The sequence below is a fragment of the Pituophis catenifer genome, unplaced genomic scaffold (assembly GCF_029215685.1).
Source record: "Pituophis catenifer annectens isolate HBS135680 unplaced genomic scaffold, rPitCat1.0.hap2 SCAF_2, whole genome shotgun sequence".
NCBI classification, from domain to species: Eukaryota; Metazoa; Chordata; class Lepidosauria; order Squamata; family Colubridae; genus Pituophis; species Pituophis catenifer.
This window is the reverse complement of record NW_027256882.1, coordinates 128097338-128121149: the sequence shown is the minus strand read 5'-3', so window position 1 is coordinate 128121149 and position 23812 is coordinate 128097338.

Genomic DNA, 23812 nt, shown 5'->3' with positions numbered 1-23812 from the left:
ATTATTCGGAAATATCTCAGTTTAGAAATTTGGTGCTGCTTCTGGTTCTTTCCACGGAGACAATGCAAACGAAGGGTGAGACTTGCTCAAAATCAAAATTTGTTCCACCCAAAAGAATATTTGAATGAATATTCTCAGCTTCTATATGTTGGACACCATTTACTTCTATTTTCTTCTGAAAGTACACATTTATGTCATTGATGAATAAGACATGGATAATGGCCATATGAAACTTTCAATTTTGTCTATTTTTTTTTTGAAAACTTAATAACTCAAGTCCAATCATGTTGCATTCAAATATTAGAATAGTTATTCCAAATATGGTTGTGTTGCAAAAGTATAATAAACATGAAAGCAGGAATGCAGATATTTATGTCCCCAATTGTATGTTTAAGTTTAGCATATTTAAGCTCTTCTATCCAGCTGTCTCTACTTTATCAATTCCCATAAAAGTTGTTATAAGTGACTGGGCCAGGGGAATATTACATCCCAGCAGGCTGAACATGACCACTTTCAAGGTCTCTATGGATAAAATCAAAGATCTCATATGTGTGGTTTTTCTCACAATTATATCTTGATATTCTGAACTTAGTATTTCCATTCCAATCTTGATGCACTTGACTAACTATAGTTGGTTGTTGGTCAAAGCTGAGACTAATGCTATGAGGTAGTGATTTGCTTATCAATACATTTACAATTGTCATAAATATATTAAATTTCTTAATCACTCAGGTACTTTTATTCTATGCCTAGTTTTCAAATTATTACATGAAATATTAATAATATATAATTGTATTTCTTTGGCTATTAATAGATGGATATCTCTAACCTTACCATTTTGGGGTACAATAATATTCTCAAAATATTAAATGTTATTTTATATTTTTACTTTATACATTTTCAAAAACACAATTTTCCATAAATTTCCATTAAAAAAAAACAATATATTTGTGTTGTTGGTTTTTGTAGGTTCAACTGACTAGAGATATAATAACTTATATCATTATTGAATTCATTCGAACATTTTTATTATACTACTTACTGATAATTGTATGCTGATTCCTTTTGTCATGCTAAATTGATATTATGGGATAAACTAGACCTTAAGACTAATTACAGATCTGTCATATTGAAGATCTTTCACAATTTTATTCAAATTGTAATTCAACTGAAAGAAAAATTTTGTTTTAGTATTTTACAAAAAAAAAAGTGTAGTAAACTGCCCAAGCTAAACTCTTCCAATCATCCAGCTAAAGAATGAGTAATCTTTTCTACAGAATCATAAAATATGAAAAGGACTTACAAAGTTCAGTAATCCGTGCAGTATTAAACTATTTTATACAGAACTTTATAGAGAAATATATGTTTATTTTTAAGGTATTTTAACAGAAAGTGTTAAAATATTATTTAATATAAATTTTTCTTGTACTCATCCTGCCACATGTGAAACAAAAGTATAAACAACTGCATTATTTCAGACAGAAATGAATCTGTCATGGTTTAAAAGACTTTAAATTAACGGTGGGATCATGCTCCTTTCTCCAACTAAATGTACATCTTCCCTTTTGTTGTCTTATGTAGTAGTGGCCATAGTCCAATAATGGCAAATTAATGTTCATAATCTAAACCACACCTGCATAACATATAGCCTGTTAAACAGCCTTTAGCCTTATGAATGAAGGTGAACCCATATGTCCCAGATTAATGTTGCAGGATCCAATCTGAGTTGGTCACTGGGACCAGAGGGGTTTTCTTCTGAGCTTTTGGACTCATGCTGGAGTCCAGCTTCATGAAAATGGACTGCAGCATGAGTCCGAAAGCTTGAAAGCCTTTAGCCTTGTTCAGCTCCATGGTGTTTTTTTTTTTAAAAAAAATAAGCCACTGCTGACAAGCAGGAGCTAACAGTCTGTCATGCCAGAAGGCACAAGTTAAATTAACATTGATTGGGAAGTTACACTGTTCAATAGGGAAGACTTAGAAGTCAATCTTAGACTTAGAAGTCAATCACATATTGACTTCTAAGTTACAAAAATTAAGTAATTAAACTATGAATTGCAACAGAACAATCATGTTTCTGTCACACTTGAAAGATGCTTAACAACTAAGATGAAATCCAGGAATAAAGAATTCTCCTTTCTATTGGAAAAAATGTGTTACCAAGTTTGGGAAGTTGGGTATGAGAAGGTTAACAAATTGGGTACAAAATGTAATACACTTCTGTTATTAGTTAAAGAAATTCATGAAAATACCATGTTTTCTCCAAAAAAAGACCCTGTCTTATATTTTTTTGAACCCTGAAATAAGCGCTTGGCCTTATTGCCATACGCTCAAAAGCCCAATTGGGCTTATTATCAGGGGATGTTTTATTTTGGGGAAACAGGTAGTCTTCCCAGTTCCATTAGATCTGCAGTTTCAAGTATTCCTCAAAAGTATGGATAATAAGTCCTGTTGATTGAGGATTCTATGAGATGCAATGTTGCCTGTTTGGAGGATCTCAGCCTGAGAAAAGTGGATAAAAACTGGAGGTTTGTGATGCTATATTCCTGGGTACCAAAATGCACAGTGTATGTTGAAGAAGCGTCCCAGTGGCCCAAAATAAAATAAGGGGGGGGGTGTCTTCTAATCTTCTTGAACCCAGAAGAAGATGGTTCTGGACATCAGCCTCACTAGGCAGACCAGAACATGAAATCAACTTCACTGGTTGGCTAAAACTAATTTTATTGAGATTGGCTATAATAACAGAGTCTTATTAGTCTGGTTGTATTGTATCCCTTCCTCCTTCTTATAGTTCAGGTATCTGAGTTATTTCTGAACATTATTGGGACATTATGGTCCTAAAAAAGCTTGAGTCCCTTTTCCCTAGACAACAAAACTCGCATGTCTCCATCCAGGTCATCTTCCTTTCTCTCTATGCTGGAAAACCTCCTGAGAATTGCTCAAAACTAAGCTTATGCCTCAAGAATAAAGTAACTGTGCCCCTTCCTCTTCATCCTATCCCTACAGCCTTCCATACTGTGCTCCACATTGTTCAGTGGAATTCTCTGTCCATGGAAGCTTTTATAAAATCACAGATGGCTATAGAATCTTGACCTCTGGGTACTTATCATATAACCCATCTCAGGAAAATCAAGACGAATGCTATCAACATCAGTAACGTGCCCAACACATTGTAAGAATGTGTCCTTTTGAAAGTTGTGTAAACTTAAACGATATGTTATACCATATATCTAATTATCTTTGTACTAGCAGTTCTTCATTTGTTTAAACTAAGAAGCTGGATTCTGCTAAGTTCAGTTCATCAACCCCAGAGAATAGATGTTTACATCTATTCTTTCTATAGGACATTAACTCTGTGGAGAAAGAACCTGACTATCTTCTGCATTAGTTCATATTTCTCTCAGCAGCGTATCCTCAAAGAGCCACTGTTTTCTTGCAACTGACCACTCTGAAGTTTTTATTTTCCTTTGGGAGGTCCCAGTTGTTCAAAAGTTGAGCAGTTGACAGCTGCTTGGAACATACTACAAAAGGAATCATAGCCAGCAGCATTTCTATCTCTTCATCGCTTTCGTCCTAGAGTGGATTAAGTCTCTGGCCGCTACTTATGGCTGCTATTCATGACATTGCTGGTGTTATTATGACCTTTTTCTCTGTTGTTGCTTCATCTGACATTTGCAAGATGGTGGGTCATTTTTCCTTTACGTGGAATGGGTTTATGGCAAATAGAAAGGGCTAGAACCTTAACTATGCAAGGCCATAGTCCATATCTCCTGCACCTCCTCTTAAAACTGTACTCAGAGGAAAGAAATAAGTAGAAGATCCTGAAAATATCCTTCTTTCTGTATTTATTCTCTCACTCCTTGGGTCAAAAATGAATGAGTTCCTGGTAATGAAGTCAGATTCTGAACATGTTGAATTGAAGGGCACGTTTAATTAGAGATTGATTTTTCAATGGAAATGTGATCCCTTTTTTTAACCTTCCAACTCCCCAAGAAGAAACAAGTGACTTCTTCGTCTATCCATTGTGAAAATGAAATGAAAGATGGAAGAGTTGTGATTAGATCTGTTCTAGAAATTCTTTGTAATTATCCTCTCTCCTTCTCAGCTCAAAAGTATTACTGAAGGCTGAATAGAGATATGTACAGGAGAAAATTGGCCTGCTGCTTTTGTGTAACTCCTGAAATCATTCTAATAATTGTAACTCCATTTCAGTTTATCATGTCAAATATGTAAAGCTTTGCAGTACTAAAATTTGATGAACCATTTTTATAAAACTGGCTTTTCTCAGTTCTGAGAACAAAGAATTGCCAGCAAACAGCATTATTCCCATTTTTTACTAAATGTAATTTCTAAGGAAAAAGAAGCCATACAGTGCTTCATAAAATTCTAACAGATAAATAAATGCCACATATATTTATTGAATCACCATCAGAGAGAAATAATATGGTTATTAAACAGCACAGAGAGAATTTGACAAGTAGAAGTCTGATCAATTGTTTTCATTATGATGTTTTAAGTTACTACTCTCTTCTCCCACTCATCTCTACAGTCTTTTGGGTATATAATGCAGACTGGACATTTTGAATGATTTCAATCCTGCAAAATTCCCAAGGCAATTTATGAGTAAATAAACCTTTAAAAAAGTTTAAAACTTTCTGGACTTCTCCTTTATATTTGATAGGCATATTATCAATCTTTTTTGGCTAAGAATTCTGAATATTTAATTTCTCAACCATTTTTTTATTAGTGTTCCTGACTCCACCAAATACTGTAAAACCATTAAATGCCTTCCGCGGTGTGGATGTCTGATATTGAAGGATCCAACCCCTTTACCTTGTTTATATTGGTAAAATGAAAAGGATGCTGATGTAGGAGAAGAACAAAGAGAACCTGGGCCAGAGTCAAGAGAGGAATCAGACTAGACTTCCTACAAGCAGTCTTAAGTCCAAGCCCTCTTGAATTCCATTAACTCTTGTCTAGCATCAATTTAGTGCTGACCATTAGTTGACTAGATTCTTGTGTATATGCGTGAGCAATAAATTATCTTAACTGGAACTTGGTGTGATTCTTTGCACCTGACAGCTGAAGCAAGAACCTACATAAAACATACATCTTTTATACATTCTGCACTTCCCCTTGCTTCAATGTCTCAATGGGAGGCAGTTGCACTATTCTGGCTTTAATATTAACACAGATCTAGGAGAGCACTATGGAACTTTTTGCCCCAACATACAATATTTTTTTTTTAGATTAGAGATCTGATATCAGATTCAAGAGCTTTGGCACTTCCAGGATAGAAGTTTATCTTATCCTTGGGGAAAGGAAGACACCCACCAAAATAACAAATCTTCCTGCGCAAACTTGAGTATAAATGCAACAAGGAAAAGATAAAAGCACATAATTTTATTTATTTGTTTGTTTGTTTGTTTGTTTGTTTGATTGATTTATATGCCGCCCTTCTCCGGAGACTCAGGGTGGCTTACCATGCGTTAAGCAATAGCCTCCATACTTTTGTATATACCTGCTTAGTAGGGCTTTCGGGGCCCCCCAAGCAGTGTTCTTTTTTATACAAAGTCAGCTTATTGCCCCCACAATCCGGGTCCTCATTTTACCTACCTCGAAAGGATAGAAGGCTGAGTCAACCTTGAGCCTAGTGAGATTTGAACTTGCAGTAATTGCAGGCAGCTGGTGCTATTTAACAGCACTTTTTAGTCTGCTGTGCCACCAAGGCTCTACATAATGTGCATGACCATATATTGGCAGCGTAAAAATTAATTTATCCATCAACTCTCAATCCTCAGAAAATTCAGGACAGATAAGTGATTCTCTGTTTCAAAAAAATAGGCAGGCAATCTGTCTGGATGAGATTTTTTGACATCTTTTTAATAACTCTAAACTATAAATATGTGGCCTGAGGTCTCCCTTGATTCAAAGCTATCATCCAAGACATATATGATTTTAGTGGTGAAGGGAGCCTTTTCTCCACTTTGGATGGCAATCATTTTTCCTGGGCTAAGAAAGCCTAGCTACAGTTATCCAATAGCCACGTTTTAATAACCTCACAACCTTGTTATAGGACTATCTTTAAAGTTAGTTCAGAAGCTGTAGCTGGTGCAGGAATCCAAATTGTTACATAGAATAGTTCACTGAGGAAATATGAAACTGATCCAGTGACCACCTGTGAATAAATAGATTTACTTTCAAGATTTTGATACTAGCATTTAAAGCACTAAATCAATTAGATTTATCAAGAGATCAAAAACTTAAAACAATGACTCACAAAAAGACCCATTGATACATATACTGAAACTGGTCAAAGATCCCATATTTTGGTCCCAAACTGAGTCAATTTATGAAGTGACCCAAAATAATGCTATCTTAGTAGTGATGAAATTCAGTCCTGGAAGAGTGAACTCTAGTTGTCCACAACTCCATCACATTTTAGATAATGATTAGAAAGATATCTGTTCACCTATAATCCTAACTATTATTGCTTGTGCAGTATCCTGAACCCTTCTAAGAAGAAGGAACATCACATTCTAAAGAAATCCTATTATGAATTGGGCTAATTTGTTTCTTTTAAAAGGCCGCGTAATAATCTGTAATAGACACACACTGGCACTGATCATGTTTGTGGGATATATTTCCTTAAAATGCATGTGTCTAAATAGATAACATAATGCCATCTGAGAAATTATGTTTCTGAGAAATTATTATATATAAATAATTCAGATGAGTTTGAAACACTCTTCCACCAGAAGAATTTATCCCATGTCCAAGTTCCCTTTTCTTGAGAACTCCATTTTTGAACAAAATTGGTTGAATAATGAATTTTGCAGAACTTGAGTTACAGAAGGCTAGTTTTTTTCTATGAATAATATCTGCTAGGACACACAGTCAAGAATGTTAAAAACACTAAATGGCTTAACTTTCATCAGAGCCAAAATTTCTATCTCAGTAAGAAGATACGGATTCTTACTATATTGATGGGTTGAAATAAAATGGAAGACAACAAACTTCAAATTTCCATTTAGCTATTAAGTTTCTTTTGTTATTTTAGGCCAGTCATTACTATAACTCTCAGAATAATCTCTTCTACAGAGTTGTTGTAAGGATAAAATGTGAGGCAAGGGAGAAAACCAAAACAATACTTCCACAAAGAAAGAAGAAAGAGGACATAGAGCCTAATTCAAGGCCTCCCATTGAGCATTTCAACTACATTGTCAAATAACTATTAGAAGCTTTTCAACCAATCAGTATTCTCATCAGTATTGCACTGGCATAGCCAATTGTTTAGGAGATTTCCAACAAACATGTCATATGGACTATTTATATGCGCAGGATGACTAATTTCTGAGCTTATTTGTTCATTCGAAGACAGTCTATCTGAATATCAAATAAAAGAGCCTCATTCCATTTCCTACAAAGCAATATGCATTCTACAGTGTACACTAAGTATATAGTGAACATATGGACATGATCATGTTATTCAGACTATTGTGACTGCTACAAATCAATGGAAATGTAAATCATAGGTGTGACTTTCCATTGATTATTAAATTCCATGCATCCTTAGACTAAATATCTGAATTATAATGACTAAACATATATTATACATGGATAAAGACATTTTTTTCTGTAATAGATGGAGGATTGTCAATCTACTTTTTGCTATCCCCATAAATGCAAAACCAAACAAATTAGCTCTAGGGGAAAAATTGTTTTAGTTTTTATGGCACAATAAATTCAGACATGGCTAATGCTATCTCACAACAGTTAAACAATACTTTATTTGATACCTGCTTATTAATACACATATATACATGTATCTGCATGTATGTGTATGAACAAACACAATATAATACTTAAATGAATATTGAACATCTAATTATTAGATAATTAGATCTATTGTCTAATACCTCAGTTAATACTGATGAAAACAACAATTCTATTGTCTCAGGTGTCTCTGAATGTATATTTGGCAGTTTGAATATCTTGGAGGCAATTTTGAGGCTGTTGAACGTATAACCTACTCTAGTCCCCATCAATCCCTATCATCAATAAAACATCAATAAAATACAAAATGGCTCACCGATATCTGTAAATGTCTACCATGCTAACATCAGATGCAAAAAAGAAACTTTATTTTATTATTTATTTTATTATTCATATTTCTATGCCACCACTCTCCGAGGACTCTGGGTGGCTTACACCAAAGACAGTATACTAAATAGCATATTGCCCCCAACAATCTGGGTCCTCATATTACCCACCTTGGAAGGATGGAAGTCTGAATCAACCTTGAGCCGGTGAGATTGATCTGCTGATCTGCTGAACTAGCAGTCAGCTAAAGTAGTTGCAGTACTGCACTCTAACCACTGCGCCACCTTGGCTCTAAAGTAATTAACTTTACAAACAAACAAACAAACAAACAAACAAATAAATAAATAAATAACTGAGACAATGTTGATTGCAAAACGTTCCTTTATTTTCCTTTCACTTTCAGAGAAAACATGTTGTTTTAAACTTGCTTTAAAGGAAAAGAACAGTACTGTAAATTTCATCCAAAGACTTGCTTGCCAGATCTTATCATTTTATTGCTAACTTCAGTCTTTTAAAATTTCTGAAAAATGCCTAAGAACATTGGGACAAATTGAGCCCAGAATGTGTACAGACCTGATTCTAGGCCACTGTCTTCTAGAATGAAAAGGGCTGTAAACATACCATATGCTCAACCCTAATAATCACATACATGGACCATTCTGTTATGGTGCTATTCTTTACTGACTGGAAGGCTATAGTGCTGGCAGAAGCCACAGACAGAACAATTCTATGGCCAGCTGGCAGAATGTATGTAATTTATGATCTGCCACCAACATCTGCTAAGGCAAAGTAGGGCACTATCAAATTATTGCAGTTTGTACATGTCCACCACTCTATATTTTACTCCCGGTTTTTCACTGCTTGGCAACTTAAATTTTCCCTTTCTAGGTAAATTCAGGTGCCATGTGCTTAGGAAATAGTAGATGTTACATTTTGTACCTTCCCTTGCAGAACAAGTGGCAATTTGAATGCCTATGTGGATGGATGCCTGGAGGATAAGGATTGACTGTTATGATCGTGTTCCACAAGTTTCACAAATGCTGATGGATTGGAGACAGGAATATCAGTTGCATGGTATGTTTGTTTATTTATGAAACCTATTTGTACGCTGCCACAATAAAAGACTCTCAGCAGTTAATACAGCTAATATAGCAGTTATAATATAAAACAAACCCCATGTAAAAGTTAAAAAAAGAAAGTATCCTTTGGGGGCCAACTAATAGTCTCCTAAAATGGCTGCCACATTGTGTATGCCAAACACAAAATAACTGCATTTATCTGAAGACAGATAAAAGTTTCCTTTCTCCTCTCTTTCATACCCCACCCCCCAAATTGGAAATGTCATCACATTTCAAACCAAAGCTATGGGCTACAAATATCCAGAATGGTGAGGTGCTAGCTGTTGCTTTGTGACTGTTTTAACAAATACAGCAGAGGAAGGAAATGCTGGGTTTTCCTTTATTAAAGAAATATATATATTTAACTGGGTGAAGCTGACAAAACCTCTGTCAAGTTCACTTCTAATCCAAGTGATAGAAATAACTGTAAAACTTGTGGTTGTTGGTTTATTTCAGCACTCTTCAAAAGACACATCCAGAGAAGGGAGTTCTCTTGGCACAGATGAAAGGAAAAGGAGCAGGGGAACCCATCCATTGTGAGGGGTCCATGCAATCTAGGCAGAGTGTTAGGCCAGCCTTATAGCCAGAATGGAAAGAAGAGCTGGAACAGAAGACAAATTTCTTAAGCTGGTTTCATTTCTAGCCAGTCTGTTCATAGGCAGAACAAGAAGATGAATGTTGAAGTGCAAGAAAAGCCAAGGAAAGTATACCAGATTACCACATTCTTTTTAATGAAAGGGGAAAAAAAAACTTGGATCTGTTTTCATTCATTATATTCCTGGATGTACAAAGTTAGCATAAATTCCTTGAAAATATTCACTAGCATTTTTTTTTTCTTTTTAAGTAGCTTTCTCTTACATGGGCAACAAATCATATTAGTGGATTCTGTTCAATGCCGCTATTCTTCCTCAGTCTACCCCATGAAGTTTGTTCTGGGAGATCTTGTAAATATATTCCCAAAGAAATCTGTGACATCACAGTTTGGTGTTTTTTTTTTTGTTGTTGTTTTAAGCCCTTTCTGCACCGAAAGCTTTGTATTTTATTTTTATGGCTGTTGGATTAAAAATGTACATTTATTTCAGATGGGCATACTGAAGTCTAGAAAGAAGAAGTTACAGTAAGTGGTAAGAAAAAATATGCAGAAGAAAAGGGCTTGGAATAGAATGAACTGCTGCTTTTCTGATTCCTTTCACTTGTTTAAAATACCAGCTCACACACATTACATTATTTAATTAAAGTCAGAACACATGAAAAGGTAAGGAGTAAGTTGTTATTTTTTTAAAGAATTTCACCCATCTTTGCATCCTGAAGGAGAAAAAAGTGCCTTTGAAACATAATTATACTCTTCAAAATTAAATAAAATATAGATATATTTCTGTCTTAAATTCTCCCTGAGCTTCATTTTTATTGTTCACATGCAAACAGATTAGATTCACGTTTTCTGTTATGCAGAAGTACAAACAGAATTATTTAGGGACTTGAAGCAATTGTTGCCAACCTGCCATCTTCCAAAAGCATGCTAGTTTGCAATACTGGAAGCTATATTCTCAAAACATCAGCTCTGGGACAGACAGGTTGAATGAGATCTTCCCTGCTGTTCTGTAAATTGAATTCTCTATCTGCAAACTAAACCACTTGAAAATGATTTACTCTCGTAGGTCATTTTCTGGCAAACCACTTGCAAACTGTCCACCTCACCCCTTTTCTGGCATTCTAGCCTATAAGACAATCTGTCAGAGTATAGGCTTATAGAGTGGACATGTCCCTAATGCTGGATATTTGCTGTTGGCTACTTTCCTGGGATGCACTCCAATTCTACACAAACAATTTTGAATTATTCACAGACTGGTGTAGCAAAGGTCCATGAGGCTACAATTACCCTACAGAAGGGATTTCAAAGAATAACTGTTTAATTTTGGGGGGGGGGAAGAATACAAGTAACTGTTTCCCAGATAATGTTTGATCTATGCTTTTTAATAACCGATCATGGCACATAAAAAGTAAGAGGGAGTGCTGAATGGCACAATCACCCTGATTGTGATCCAGATCCAGAGTTTACTGTAGTACATGAGCCCGCCTGGTTTCACTTTAAGGTTAAGTTTCTTTGGATTTCAGCTCATCCTTTAATGACTACATGGACATATTTTTTTTGGCAACAGAATGTTAATGGATTGCCACTGCCTTCTTCCAAAGAATTTTTTCAACTTCCCGGTCTAGCCTACAGCCAATTTACATCCTCCTATTCCAGTAATTGCTTTCTATTAGTTTACACATCTTTGATAACCATTCTCAATGATCAGAAAGGGCTTACCTCTTACTGATGCTAGCAATCAATGAAAGCAGAAGATTTGCTTTCCCTTTTTAGCAAGTTCAATTCATTCAATTCACCTTCATATGAATTTTACCTTTTTGAAAAAAAAAAAGTTCTAGTGCCCTATTAAGAACATAATCATTCATTTTAAAATGGAAAGGGGACTTTTGGCTGCAGCTGTTTCATTTTGAGCATCTCATCTGTTGACAGTCCTCACTGTGGTTGTTTTTTTTTTTTTTTTCTAACAGTCTCAGATCTGAGTGACGCTTTATTTGGCCTCTCTTCTCCGAATCTATTTGTTTCTAAGCTATTATGAGCCAGCCTTCAGTGTCAGGTCAGTATGAGGGCCCTGATGAGCTGAAGTACACACACAGAAACATGGTTAAAGAATGACCTTATAAACCACCCTTTGGCGGCACAGTTATTTCATAACTAATTGCCTTGTACTGATCACAGATATCAGCCATATCTTCCAAACGGCTAGTTAAGTCTATATATGGTCAGAAGATTACAGTCCAGAATATTTGTTTTGTTCTGCTAAAATCAGATAGCTTTGTACCCATCTCATATTCCAGTGGATTGGAGCTAGATTACTTAGCAGAAGGTTGATTTCCTAGACTAGAGAATTAAAAACTCACACATCCTCATCATTACTTTTCTCAACAATTATAGGCAGAAAAGATGTGGAAGGAAGGAAGGAAGGAAGGAAGGAAGGAAGGAAGGAAGGAAGGAAGGAAGGGAGGGAGGGAGGGAGGGAGGGAGGGAATGAAAGAAAGAAAGAAAGGACGGAAGAAAGAAAGAAAGAAAGAAAGAAAGAAAGAAAGAAAGAAAGAAAGAAAGAAAGAAGAAAGAAGCAATAAAATCACTTCTGTTTCAACCATCCCAAAGGTACTTTTCAAAAGGCAATTGGACTTCCTTGTTTTTTTCCGTGAAAACATTTTGCTTTTTATCCAAGAAGCTTCTTCAGTGAAAATGTTTTACTTCTCATCCAAGAAGCTTCTTCAGAACTGAAGAATTGAACTGAAGAAGCTTCTTGGTTGAGATGAGAAGTGAAACATTTTCAAGAAAAAACCAAAAGAATCCAATTGCCTTTTGCAAAGCACTTTTGGGACAACCATGACCTGGATGATTGAGAATCTATATAGACACTTCTATTTCAAGTAACAAATGCTAATTCAGGTCTGTGCATGCATATTCACCATCGCCAGAGATCTATTGTATAATTTTTAACAACTGTACAACTTTGAGAACTCAACTGTTCATAGAACTGTACTTTATTTCTTAAGTTATAAAAAGTTTTCACAGATGTTTACTGAGATTATTGAGCCATATTTTGTTATCCCAGAGCAATTTACAATTTTGCTTGAAAGATGAATATATGAAATCAAGGCATTTAGACAAATTTCAGTGTCAACTCATTATTACCCCACTATTTCCCTGCCTGTTCCATAGAGTTCTCCCAGTATTCATTTCTAACTTTCTGAGGTGATTCTTCAGTTCCGTTTTTCTCTTTTTACATCTATAATCTTTTTGTGTTTCAGTTAATTTGCTCAAGTCAGTTAACAATAACAAAGAGTAACGGTCCAATAAAATAAAACAGAAAAATGGCCTACAATAATTATATCTGCTGATTAAGGTCTGAAATTACTTTAGCTGATGCTTGCCAGTTAGATTTAAAAAAAAACCTCTCAAAGTATATCTTCTAAAACCCTAACCCTAAAACTATACTAAGAGATCCAAGGAAGTCAATTTGACCTGACATTTGGATTAATAACTGACAGCCTTATTCTACTCTCTAAAGATGTTGCTTTCCCTACAAACTCAAAAAACGATCCATTTATTTCAAAGGTCAAGACAAATCATAAGGAATTCGGTAGTGTCTCATTACACAATACACTCAGAAGTTAATTGGATTGTGTGCAGAATTATGCTCTTCAGTACACCGGTCTTGGACATTCAAGCTTTTCTAGGCTTGCAGAACATTGTCAAAAAACCAGAAGGACCTCTGATCAGCTCACTTTGCTATAAGGGAGCTGTCCATAGCAAAACTGTACACTTCATATATTTTAGCATCTGGCTGGTACTTTCTAATTTAGCTGTAAAATTCTAAAAAGATGCTAGAGGAAGCCAAAGACTGTGGAACAAGGACAAGGAGGGTTTTGTGATTTGAAAGCACTAATAACAATGGATTAATAAAGGACTGAATAAATAAAGGAAAGAAGCCAAGTACTAAATGATTCCTAAATAAATGAAGTCAGATATTAGGGAATCACTAGGTTTTGTTGTTTGAAAGCACTAAGAACAAATGGATAAATGTTGAATATTGATGAGTGAGAAAATTGATCAAAATTCACACATACAGTCTTTGACTTACGACTACAATGGAATCCAAACTTTCTGTTGCTAAGTTAAGTGATTTTTTTTTGCTCCATTTTACCTTTCTTGCCACAGTTGTTAAGTGAATCATAGCAGTTGTTAAATTAGTGACACAGTTATTAAGGGAATTAGGCTTCTCCATTGACTTTGCTTATCAGAAGGTCGCAAAAGGGGATCACATGACATGGAGACACTGCAGCTGTCATAAATATGAGCCAGTTGACAAGTGTCTGAATTTTGATCATGTGACCTGGGAATACCGCAACGGTCATAAGTGTGAAAACAATCATAAGTCATTTTTCCAGAGCTGCTGTAACTTGAAATGGTCACTAAATGAACTGTTGTAAGTTGAGGGCTACCTGTATTTAGCTAGACCTATGCAACAAGAATTCTAGTGTGTTCTAGCATTCCAATAAGCTATTATATCCAAAACTAATACATCTGCTAATTTTCTATGCATAGAATATATAATACTATATATGGCTTAAATTTTGACATTTTGAGAATCAACTTTTCACTATTTTATTTCCAACCTTATGATTACAATAAATAAATAAATAAATAAATAAATAAATAAATAAATAAATACTAAGAAATTGAAAACACACACATATATAAAACAGTTGTATGTATCTGTGAATATACTCTATTCATATAGTTTCATATACAGCATATTTGGTCTCAATATATTGGCTATTTTTATTATACCACCAGCTTGAAATTTCTAGCTTTCTCTCCATCTGTTTCTTCAACTTTGCTGATGTTCTGAAATCGGTCAATAATTTTGAAAGCAAAATGCATGATGCAAATAATCCAAAAATTAGACAAATAATGTTTATAATGACTATATGTTTTCACAATATAGTCTAATTGCAGTAACTGGAATACAAATTATGAGAAAGTAGTTTAATATTGTTGCTCTGTTTGACTGCCTCTATCAGGTACCAGCATTTAAAAGAGAAACTTGGCAATAACAGAGTATCTAATTTGCCAACACAAGAAACCTTTGGAAACTTTCATAGTAGTGCAAACAAACAAACAAACAAACAAAAAACAAACAAACAAAAAAAACCCCTAACAATTTCCTCTTCCAGCAGAAAATTTCATAAACCTATATCTTAACCTAATATTTGGCTGCATAAATCAATTGGTCTGAACTGCACTGATGAAAATATAGCAAAATAGATTGGAGAACATTTTTCATATCCTTGAAGATAATTTTTCTGCTTAACTGAAATGGTAAGCCAAAAAAAATCCAATTGTTCTATAATCTCCCTTTTGTTTAATTGAAGCAAAAACCTTAACAATGCAAAATAACTTTTATTGAATTGGACATGAGTTATGCAAATTAAATATTATTTTGTAGCTTTTTTGCACAAAATAGCTTAAAGAAGAGACGTATGTGACCTTTTCCCCAAAAAAATCTTTTTATTGATTTTCATCAATATTGCATGAAAACACTGCATTAGGCTTCCCCCATCATGATGATCTAATATTCAAGTCTTGTTTTATTAATTCTTTTAACCTAATTATATAATCCATTTTTAATGCTGTGCCAGCAGCCGGTCAGACTAATTGTATTTTGACATTTGATACCACTCTCATTTTGGCCCAGCTTGCTAGATTTGCAATTGTTAAGATTGGACAAAGAATGTAACCCATTTATAGAAGCAATGCTAAAGAAGAAAAACTGTCTGGTCAGGAACAAAATTTCACATCAGGGTCTGCCAGGACAAAATGGAACAGCAGGCAAATAAAGAGTAACATTGTTGTATGCTTAAATTCAATAGACAGTGACAACGATGATTTTTATGTATTTCTCATACTTTGGCTTCTCTCTGTACAAGCCAAACCATTTCGCAGTTGACATAATTTCGTATTCTGAATTACTTCGTAGAAAACATCAACGAAGGCGAGCAAAGAAGGACAGATTACATAATCCTTTGTTGTAAGAATGTGCCAATATAAGATTTCTATCAGATATCACTGATCACTTCTATCAAAAGCCCAGAAAACAGACCTAGGAGCCCATAATTATACCAATGACAATCAACACTTTCATTCAGGAATGAAAGTGAGGAGTGGCAAAAGACCAGAGGAAGCAATTTTATATCTGTCTATTGGCCCATAGCAATAGCAACAGCACTTAGACTTATATACTGCTTCACAGTGCTTTACAGCCCTCTCTGAGTGGTTTACAGAGTAAGCATGTTGCCCCCAAACATCTGGGTCTGTCACAATCGAAATCCTGGCATAAGGCAGAGTTAGCTTGCAAAAGTGCATTTTAACCCCTGGGCACCAGGGCTCTTACATTGCCCATTTTGACTTATATTGATGTTAAAGTCAATATACTGACTTTACACAATCATGTACAATCCATGATGCCTTTTAACTGAAGGCATCATGGGTTGTGCTTGAGACTGTTTAGGAAAGACCAAACCTGAAAAACATTGTTTTTCTTGAAGTGAAAGGCCAAAGGACATCTTCTGCACTGCATAATACCCTAGAATAGTGAAGTAATTTTGGTATCTGACCCTGAAAAGCATCTTTCCCATTCATAGATAATAATAACATCCCAGGTAACCTTCTTATGTGAGGCAGTAAGCATGCATTACACAATGGAAGCATGGGCTATGTTTTATCATTACATGCTTGCACATCCATATATATATAAGCTCCTTCCTTTTAAGGGCCAGGGTTCAGTTTGGGAACTTGGGAATGCTAAAGAGTCTATTCATGTAAAAATGCTTTTCCTTCATCATTGAAGCCATGCAGATGGTAAGAATCAGAAGTTTTTTTAAAAAATCTTTTAGGCCATAGAACATGATTTCAATGTATCTCTAATTTTGCAAATTAAGTATTTGGCCTAGCAGTATAAAGAAAATGGAGTTATTTCCATAAAGATCAACAGATCTAACAGCTTGCTTGTGTATTCTTGCAAACAGGTCTTCAATTGCAAACAGATGGTTATTACTCTCCAGTCCACAATAAACTCAGCAATAATGCTGCACTTCACTTGAAAACACCTTCAGGAATTCTGGCCACTGCTGTGTGATGACAATCATGTTTACAGGATATGCGCATCCAGCAGGAAGGCATTTGTCTTTTGCGTTGTTACGATTGTTCTTGCTTTATTAACATCCTTATTAGTAACCACAACTCTTTCTAAAAGCTGCCTTGGCAGCTTGAAAGCCTGGTTAGCTAGCACTCCAGCATGATCAAGCCTGTTCAGTACATGGAGAGAAGCTTCATTTGTCATACTCCCATAAAGTATTTTAAGAGAGAAAAATTGTTGTAACGAGAGTCAATCCTTAATTCTCTTAGGATTTCATAGCTGTCACAGCTATATAACTGTTATAGCCCTTCACGGTTCTTAGCATGGATGAGCTATAAAGGAATCATTCTCCAGTAACATTTTTGAAGCCATGGAACAGAGACGACCAATTTATTCCAAGTTATGAGGCAGATGCTGAAGAACATCACACAAGGAAAAACAGATCAGTTCTTTTGCTGTCCTCCTCTGATTATTTATATTCAGGAAGATTTGACCAGATAACTAGATTGAGCAATTGTAAAAGTCAGTAAGAAATACTTGACATGTTTATGTATTGGTCCATACAGATAACAAAATTGAGTTCAGATGTAATGAAAATTATAGTTTAATGTTAGCCAGTTAAGTCTTGGGCTTATAGATTCCTCCTTTGTATATTCTCTTTATCTAAGTTTCCACTTATATTTTCAATCAACCACAGATCAGCATCATAGCCAATCTCTAAATGGTAGTCAATGTATCACTTTTTAGAAGAAGTTGATTTCCTCAATCATAGCTTGAAGTTGACTTTGTTTCAATAAACCTCAGTTTGCCCCATTTTGGCAATAGCATTAGGCTATGAATAATTAAAATGAAAACAAACATTCACAATCATGTTTAGAAGATGCAATACTGCTAAACTCAAGGCTAATTTATTTACAGTTAACCCATCATTTCACATTATTTTTAATAAGGCTGCTAAAACCACTTGCTATATAAATACTGTGTTGTACAAACTGGATAACATTTGTAAATAAAATTGCATGTAAGTGTGCTGACTGCAATGCCTTGGCTAATAAAACTGTCTTCTTTTTCAGTTTTAAATGTATATTCAAGTTAAAATATTAAATGAAGTTTTATTAATAGCTTTCCATCAGAGTAAAACATATAATTTGACAGAAACCTTTGGAGTTATTGTGAGGCACCAATGGATCTGAATTGCAGATGACAGTTGATAAGTGAGGTTTGCCCCATTTTACGATCTTTGAGAGATATCACTAGAGGTTTTCAAAAAAAGACTGGGCAGCAGTGGTGGGATGCTGCCAGTTTAACAACCGGTTCAGTGAGCATGCGCTTCGTGTGCTCTTTGTGGTGCCCTGCACCATGCACAAGTGCCATGAAACATGTGGTGCCACGTCCTTCGTGGCACTTGTGCACAGCACTGAAAATGGAGCAATTAGAAGCTCAGCTGCTTACCTTCCAAGTCAGCAACGGTAAGTAGAACAGCGAGGGGGAGGGAAATCAGCTGTGCCGCGCGATTGAGATGAGCTACAAAGCAGGAAATAAAGGACAGGATAGAGCAGGGGTGGGTGGGCAGGGCCAATTGATTATCAGAGCTACCGGTTCTCCTGAACTGGTCTGAACCGGCTGAATACCACCTCTGTTGGGCAGCCATTTTTCTGGAATGGTGTAGGGTCTGTGGCTCGAGCAGTGGGTTGCATTAGAAGACCTCCAAGGCCTCTTCTAATTCTGTTATTCTGTATTCTGTACATATTTTTGCTCTACATATGCATTCATAAACTGCATGTATTGGAATTACTGATATGGCAAAGTTGTATCTGATAGAAACCTGTGCATGTATGAAATTTGTTTTTAAAAATGTAAACTAGTACTGAATTGGTGTGGAACATAATTGTCCTTGAAAAATATAATGTAGAAAGATTGCTTCTGAAGACTAATTTCCTCAAATAGTAAACTACACTACCAAAGACTATTAATTAGAAATATTCAGTATCTTGATCCTCTTTTTTTTGAAATTCAGCCACTGTTCAAAATCACCTTTCAGAATTGGATGTAAAATTTATGTTGTCCACAAATGAAAAGTCAGGATTTAACAAAGTAAGTTCAAGTATCTCTTTTTCGCAACTACTCTGAGAAGATGTTTCATAGGAAAAATATCTGAACAATATCATTAAAATTAGGCTTTGGTGGTCAAATTGGGCTGCTAGAATACAAGATCATATTTAAGTGATTTAGCTGTTATATGGCCATACAAACATGTTGCTTATGTTATGCTTTGTTGTGCTTCCATGCAGGTTAAATGAAAGTTGGAATTCTCAAATGTTATGAAAATGTTGTCTTATGCAAAAAAACATGCCATGAAATACTTGATTTGAAAATCTGGCCAGCCTGTGTGTGTGCTACTATCGCAACATTAAATGACTTTTACTTAGGGTGAAAGTTCTTGTGATAAATCATGGAAAAACTGACTTGTGCTATCTTTAGTCACCGTGCTGATTCGCTCTCACAAGTCATTCACAGCTCTAAAAATACAGTTTATATCACCACATTCCTGGAATTCCTTCAGTTCTTACATTCTGATTTAAGTGGCATTAAAAACCCAACTGCAAAGTTCAAGGCTATGGGGCAATATCTCATCAGAGATTAGCTGTCACCTGAATTCAATACACTGTTTGGAATATTTATTTGATCAGTTCTCCAATGTTAATACAAAGCATCTTCCTGTATATACATCTAATGTCTGGCTATATGGAACATAAGGCTAAAATTATCTTGGAACAAGATAATAAAAAGTACAATCTGACTGCACAATAATAGGAAGCATACTAACCACAAGGAAGTTTTACATTGGGACACACACATGCGATAGAAGATGCTGACCTAGAAAATCAGCCTTGTGGGCTTCTAATAAGATCATGCCCCTAGAACTCTGTGATAATTATAGATTACTGGTAGGTTGGACAACTGTGTTGCCATTTTTAAATTGATTATCAAAGGTATAAGTAAGTCAATATATGCTCTCTGAATTTAATTACAAGTTTCCTCACTACTTCATAGTTTAAGCAAAACTAAATGCTTTCTTAATTCCTTTGATATGGACCAAAAGGTACATTATGTTCTTTGTCCCAACTGGCAACTCAACAAAGCTGAGCAATAAAAAACTTCATTTGTATAATAAATTGTGTTACAATCAAGTACTTAGGCATAAGGTCCTTGAAAACATGTAACCTTTTCTGCACATTTCACTAAACTCAAACCAGATGAACATTTATAGTTCCTCATCTTTCATTCAGTGGCTCAGAGCATCAGTAGTTGGAGGGATTGGTCTCACATAAATATCTGCCATTTCTTCAAATAGTTCAGGAGACTCTTTTGTCTCACTAAAACTGTGCTACGTAGATTAATTTGAAAAACTCTATATTGGAAGTTATGTTGGTGATGTATAAATCTCATCCTAATGGCTATTCCATTCTGACATTATGGTACAGGCTTAGAGTGGAACTATCCATAGGAAGCAACCATGCCAGTGGTGGGTTGCCCTCGGTTCGCACCGGTTCTATAGAACCGGTAGTAAAACCGGCGGGAGGCTCCACCACCGACCCTGACATCATCAGAATGCTTCTGCACCTTTAACAGAAGAGCATGCATGCACAAACAAAGCGTGCGCACGTGTGCGGCCCCATTGCGAACCAGTAATAAAGGTAAGTAGAACCCGCCCCTGAACCATTTATTTATTTATTTATTTATTTATTTATTTATTTATTTATTTATTTATTATATTTCTATACCGCCTTTCTCCCGTAGGACTCAAGGCGGTGTACAGTCAAGAAAAATATAGATACACAAACATCATAAAATTGCTAATTAAAATTATTATTATAACATAGTTATATGTTAACCATGCCTGTCCTTCTTAAATAGTTTATATAGTGTATGTCTGAGGTGGGTTTCAGCAGGTTCTGACCAGTTCTGGAGAACCGGTAGCGGAAATTTTGAATAGTTCGGAGAACCAGTAGTACAAATTCTGACTGGCCCCACCCCCTTCTATTCTCTGCCTCCCAAGTCCCAGCTGATCAGGAGGAAATGGGAATTTTGCAGTAACCTTCCGTTGGAGTGTGGTGGGAATGGAGATTTTACAGTATCCTTCCCCTGCCACGCCCACCAAGCCATGCCACACCCACCAAGCCACACCCACAGAACCGATAGTAAAAAAAATTGAAACCCACCACTGGTGTATGTATATATGTGTACATACATACATACATACATACATACACAAATAAATAAATACACATGAAATGAATTCAAAGTTGGATTTTCTACATCCTTGCTTATTGTAGCCATTACACATTCCATTTTTATATACACATTTATATATTTATAAATGTGTTTATATATATTTATATACAAACAGCATATCATTGAAATGTTTATGGAATGTAAAAACCCAACACATTAGACAGTAGCCCAGATGAACAAATCTGGCCAGGGGTAATTGAAGCTTGGTGGAGCTCTTGCCTCACAATCAGGAGGTTGTGAGTTTGATCCTAGGTAGAGAAAAATGTAGAGTCTCCTGCTTGGGCAGAGGGTTGGATTAGATGACCTGCAAGGTCCCTTCCAACTCTGTTAATCTGTTAAAATGTGTTCCAGCCAACCTCAGAAGGTATATATGGATGACACCTGATGAAATTATTTAGTGTCTCCTGCTCAAGTAGGGGGTTGGGCTAGAAGATCTCCAAGGTTTTTTTTCCAATTCTGTTGTTCTGTTACTCTGTTATTCTTATCTTTAGTAAGAAGATCCTATAATACTGTGAATTATATTGTATATATTTACAGTTAAGAAACAGTTTGTGCTTTATGTGTTACATTATTTTATATATATTGTTAAAAGATTATTTATTAGATTTTTAACCTACTTTTATTTTGGTCAATACATACTTAATGCTCCAACCTCTTATTTTTCCTTACAACAACACTGTGAGACAGTTTTGGTTGAGAGAGAGTAATTAGCCCAAAGTCATTCAGCTGGCTTTCATATCATAAGGAAGACTATAATTCACAGCATCCCAGCTTCTACAGTAATATATCACCTTGGCCATTACATGAAACTAGCTCTCAATCAGTATACTGTATCACACTTGCTAATAATCCAAATCAATTAAGGTTATTTAAGCCAACAAATTAAAATGATCAAGAATGACAAAAAGAACACCACAATAAGAAACTAGAAAAATGAAATAAATTTAAAAAAAAAATAACAAAAAGAAAAAAGAAAAGAAAAAGAAATAATCAGACAGTTGCTACTAAAGACCATGTTTTTACTAAACAACAAAGAGTAGGAGAATAATTGGACCAACTGGGTTCTCCTCAATACAACTTCCAAAAGATAGGAGTCAAAACAAAAAGCCCCATTGAACATTTCCATGACCAGTTGTCTCTCTTCAGCCAGTCTGGAAATGAATCCTTCAATTCTGAACAGAAAAACAAATTAAGAAAAATATACTAGAGTGAGTGGCACTTGTAGAGATCCTAGGCCACTTAGATTAAAAGCCAGCATCATGATACTGAGCCTAGAAGCAAATAAGTACAAAATGGAAACATATCAGAAACAGATGTATATCTTTGCAGCTTGGCAGCAGGATGCTGACACATTTATCTACATTTATGCTTATTCTCTGTATGAGCCGCCCCGTGTAAACAGTAATCCAGTCTAAAGATGACTAATGTACATCTTACTGTGGCCAGAAGGACTATCTTCTCCAGGAACAGAAATCTTATGCTTGTAAAAAATGCTTCAAGCCATCTCCAGCACCTGATCACCTAGAAACAGCGCTAACGCAAGGAGCAGCCACAAACTACAAACTTGAATTTTAATGAGGAATTCAATCCTCATGTACATTTAACTCTGGGTTGGCTAATGCCCCATCTAATAATATTTCAACCTTATCTGTATTACAATTCAGCTTGTTTTCCTGCATCCACTCCCCTATTGCTATCAAACATCAAGTTCAAGTTTTCGGTCATTCCCTAGGATTTCATTCAAAATGAGACAGAATACAGAGTTCCTTTGATTTAGTTTCCAGATAACATCAGCCAATGGTTTGTTGTAGAATGCAAAAAGTACAGCATCCCGTAGCATAATGGCCAAGGGGTCGAATAGTCAATGCACTGAACCATATTCTAGAGCCTCCCACCATAAGATCACTGGACCATTCTAAAAAGTCAGTATGATGCCACTGAAGAACTAGCGCTGTGAAGCACATTAGATGACACCATGTTTTGAAAGTACTGAATGTGGAATCCAGGAGACGTAGCTGAAACAGATTCTTCTTTTCCCATTTCATTGGGGCAGATCATTTACTAAGAGGATAAGACATGGGGACAACAATCTCCAAAATGAGTAACATTGACTGTGCTCCTGGAGGCTTATGGAAATGGTACAGTAAACCTCTAAGGATAGGGATACAGTTACTAAGCACTGCAGAGTAATCCATAAAATGATCCATGAATATTTCTGTTTCCCCCAAAATAAGACATCCCCTGATAATAAGCCCAATCGGGCTTTTGAGGGCATGGCAATAAGGCCAAGCCTTATTGAAGGGTTCAAAAAAATATAAGACAGGGTCTTATTTTGGGGAAAACACGGTATTATAAGTAGAAAAAGAAATAAATCATCATCATAAATTTGAGCTAATTTAACATTATTCAAGGTTTCTTTTTCTTCACTGTTCCAACTCTCTTTCCAGAATCTTGCCATGATATTTTTATTAACAAAGACCTTCAATAACAACATTCCTAAAGTGACAGGTTACTTCCCCATAATTGTGTGTAAAGAATTGGCTATCATAGTTATGG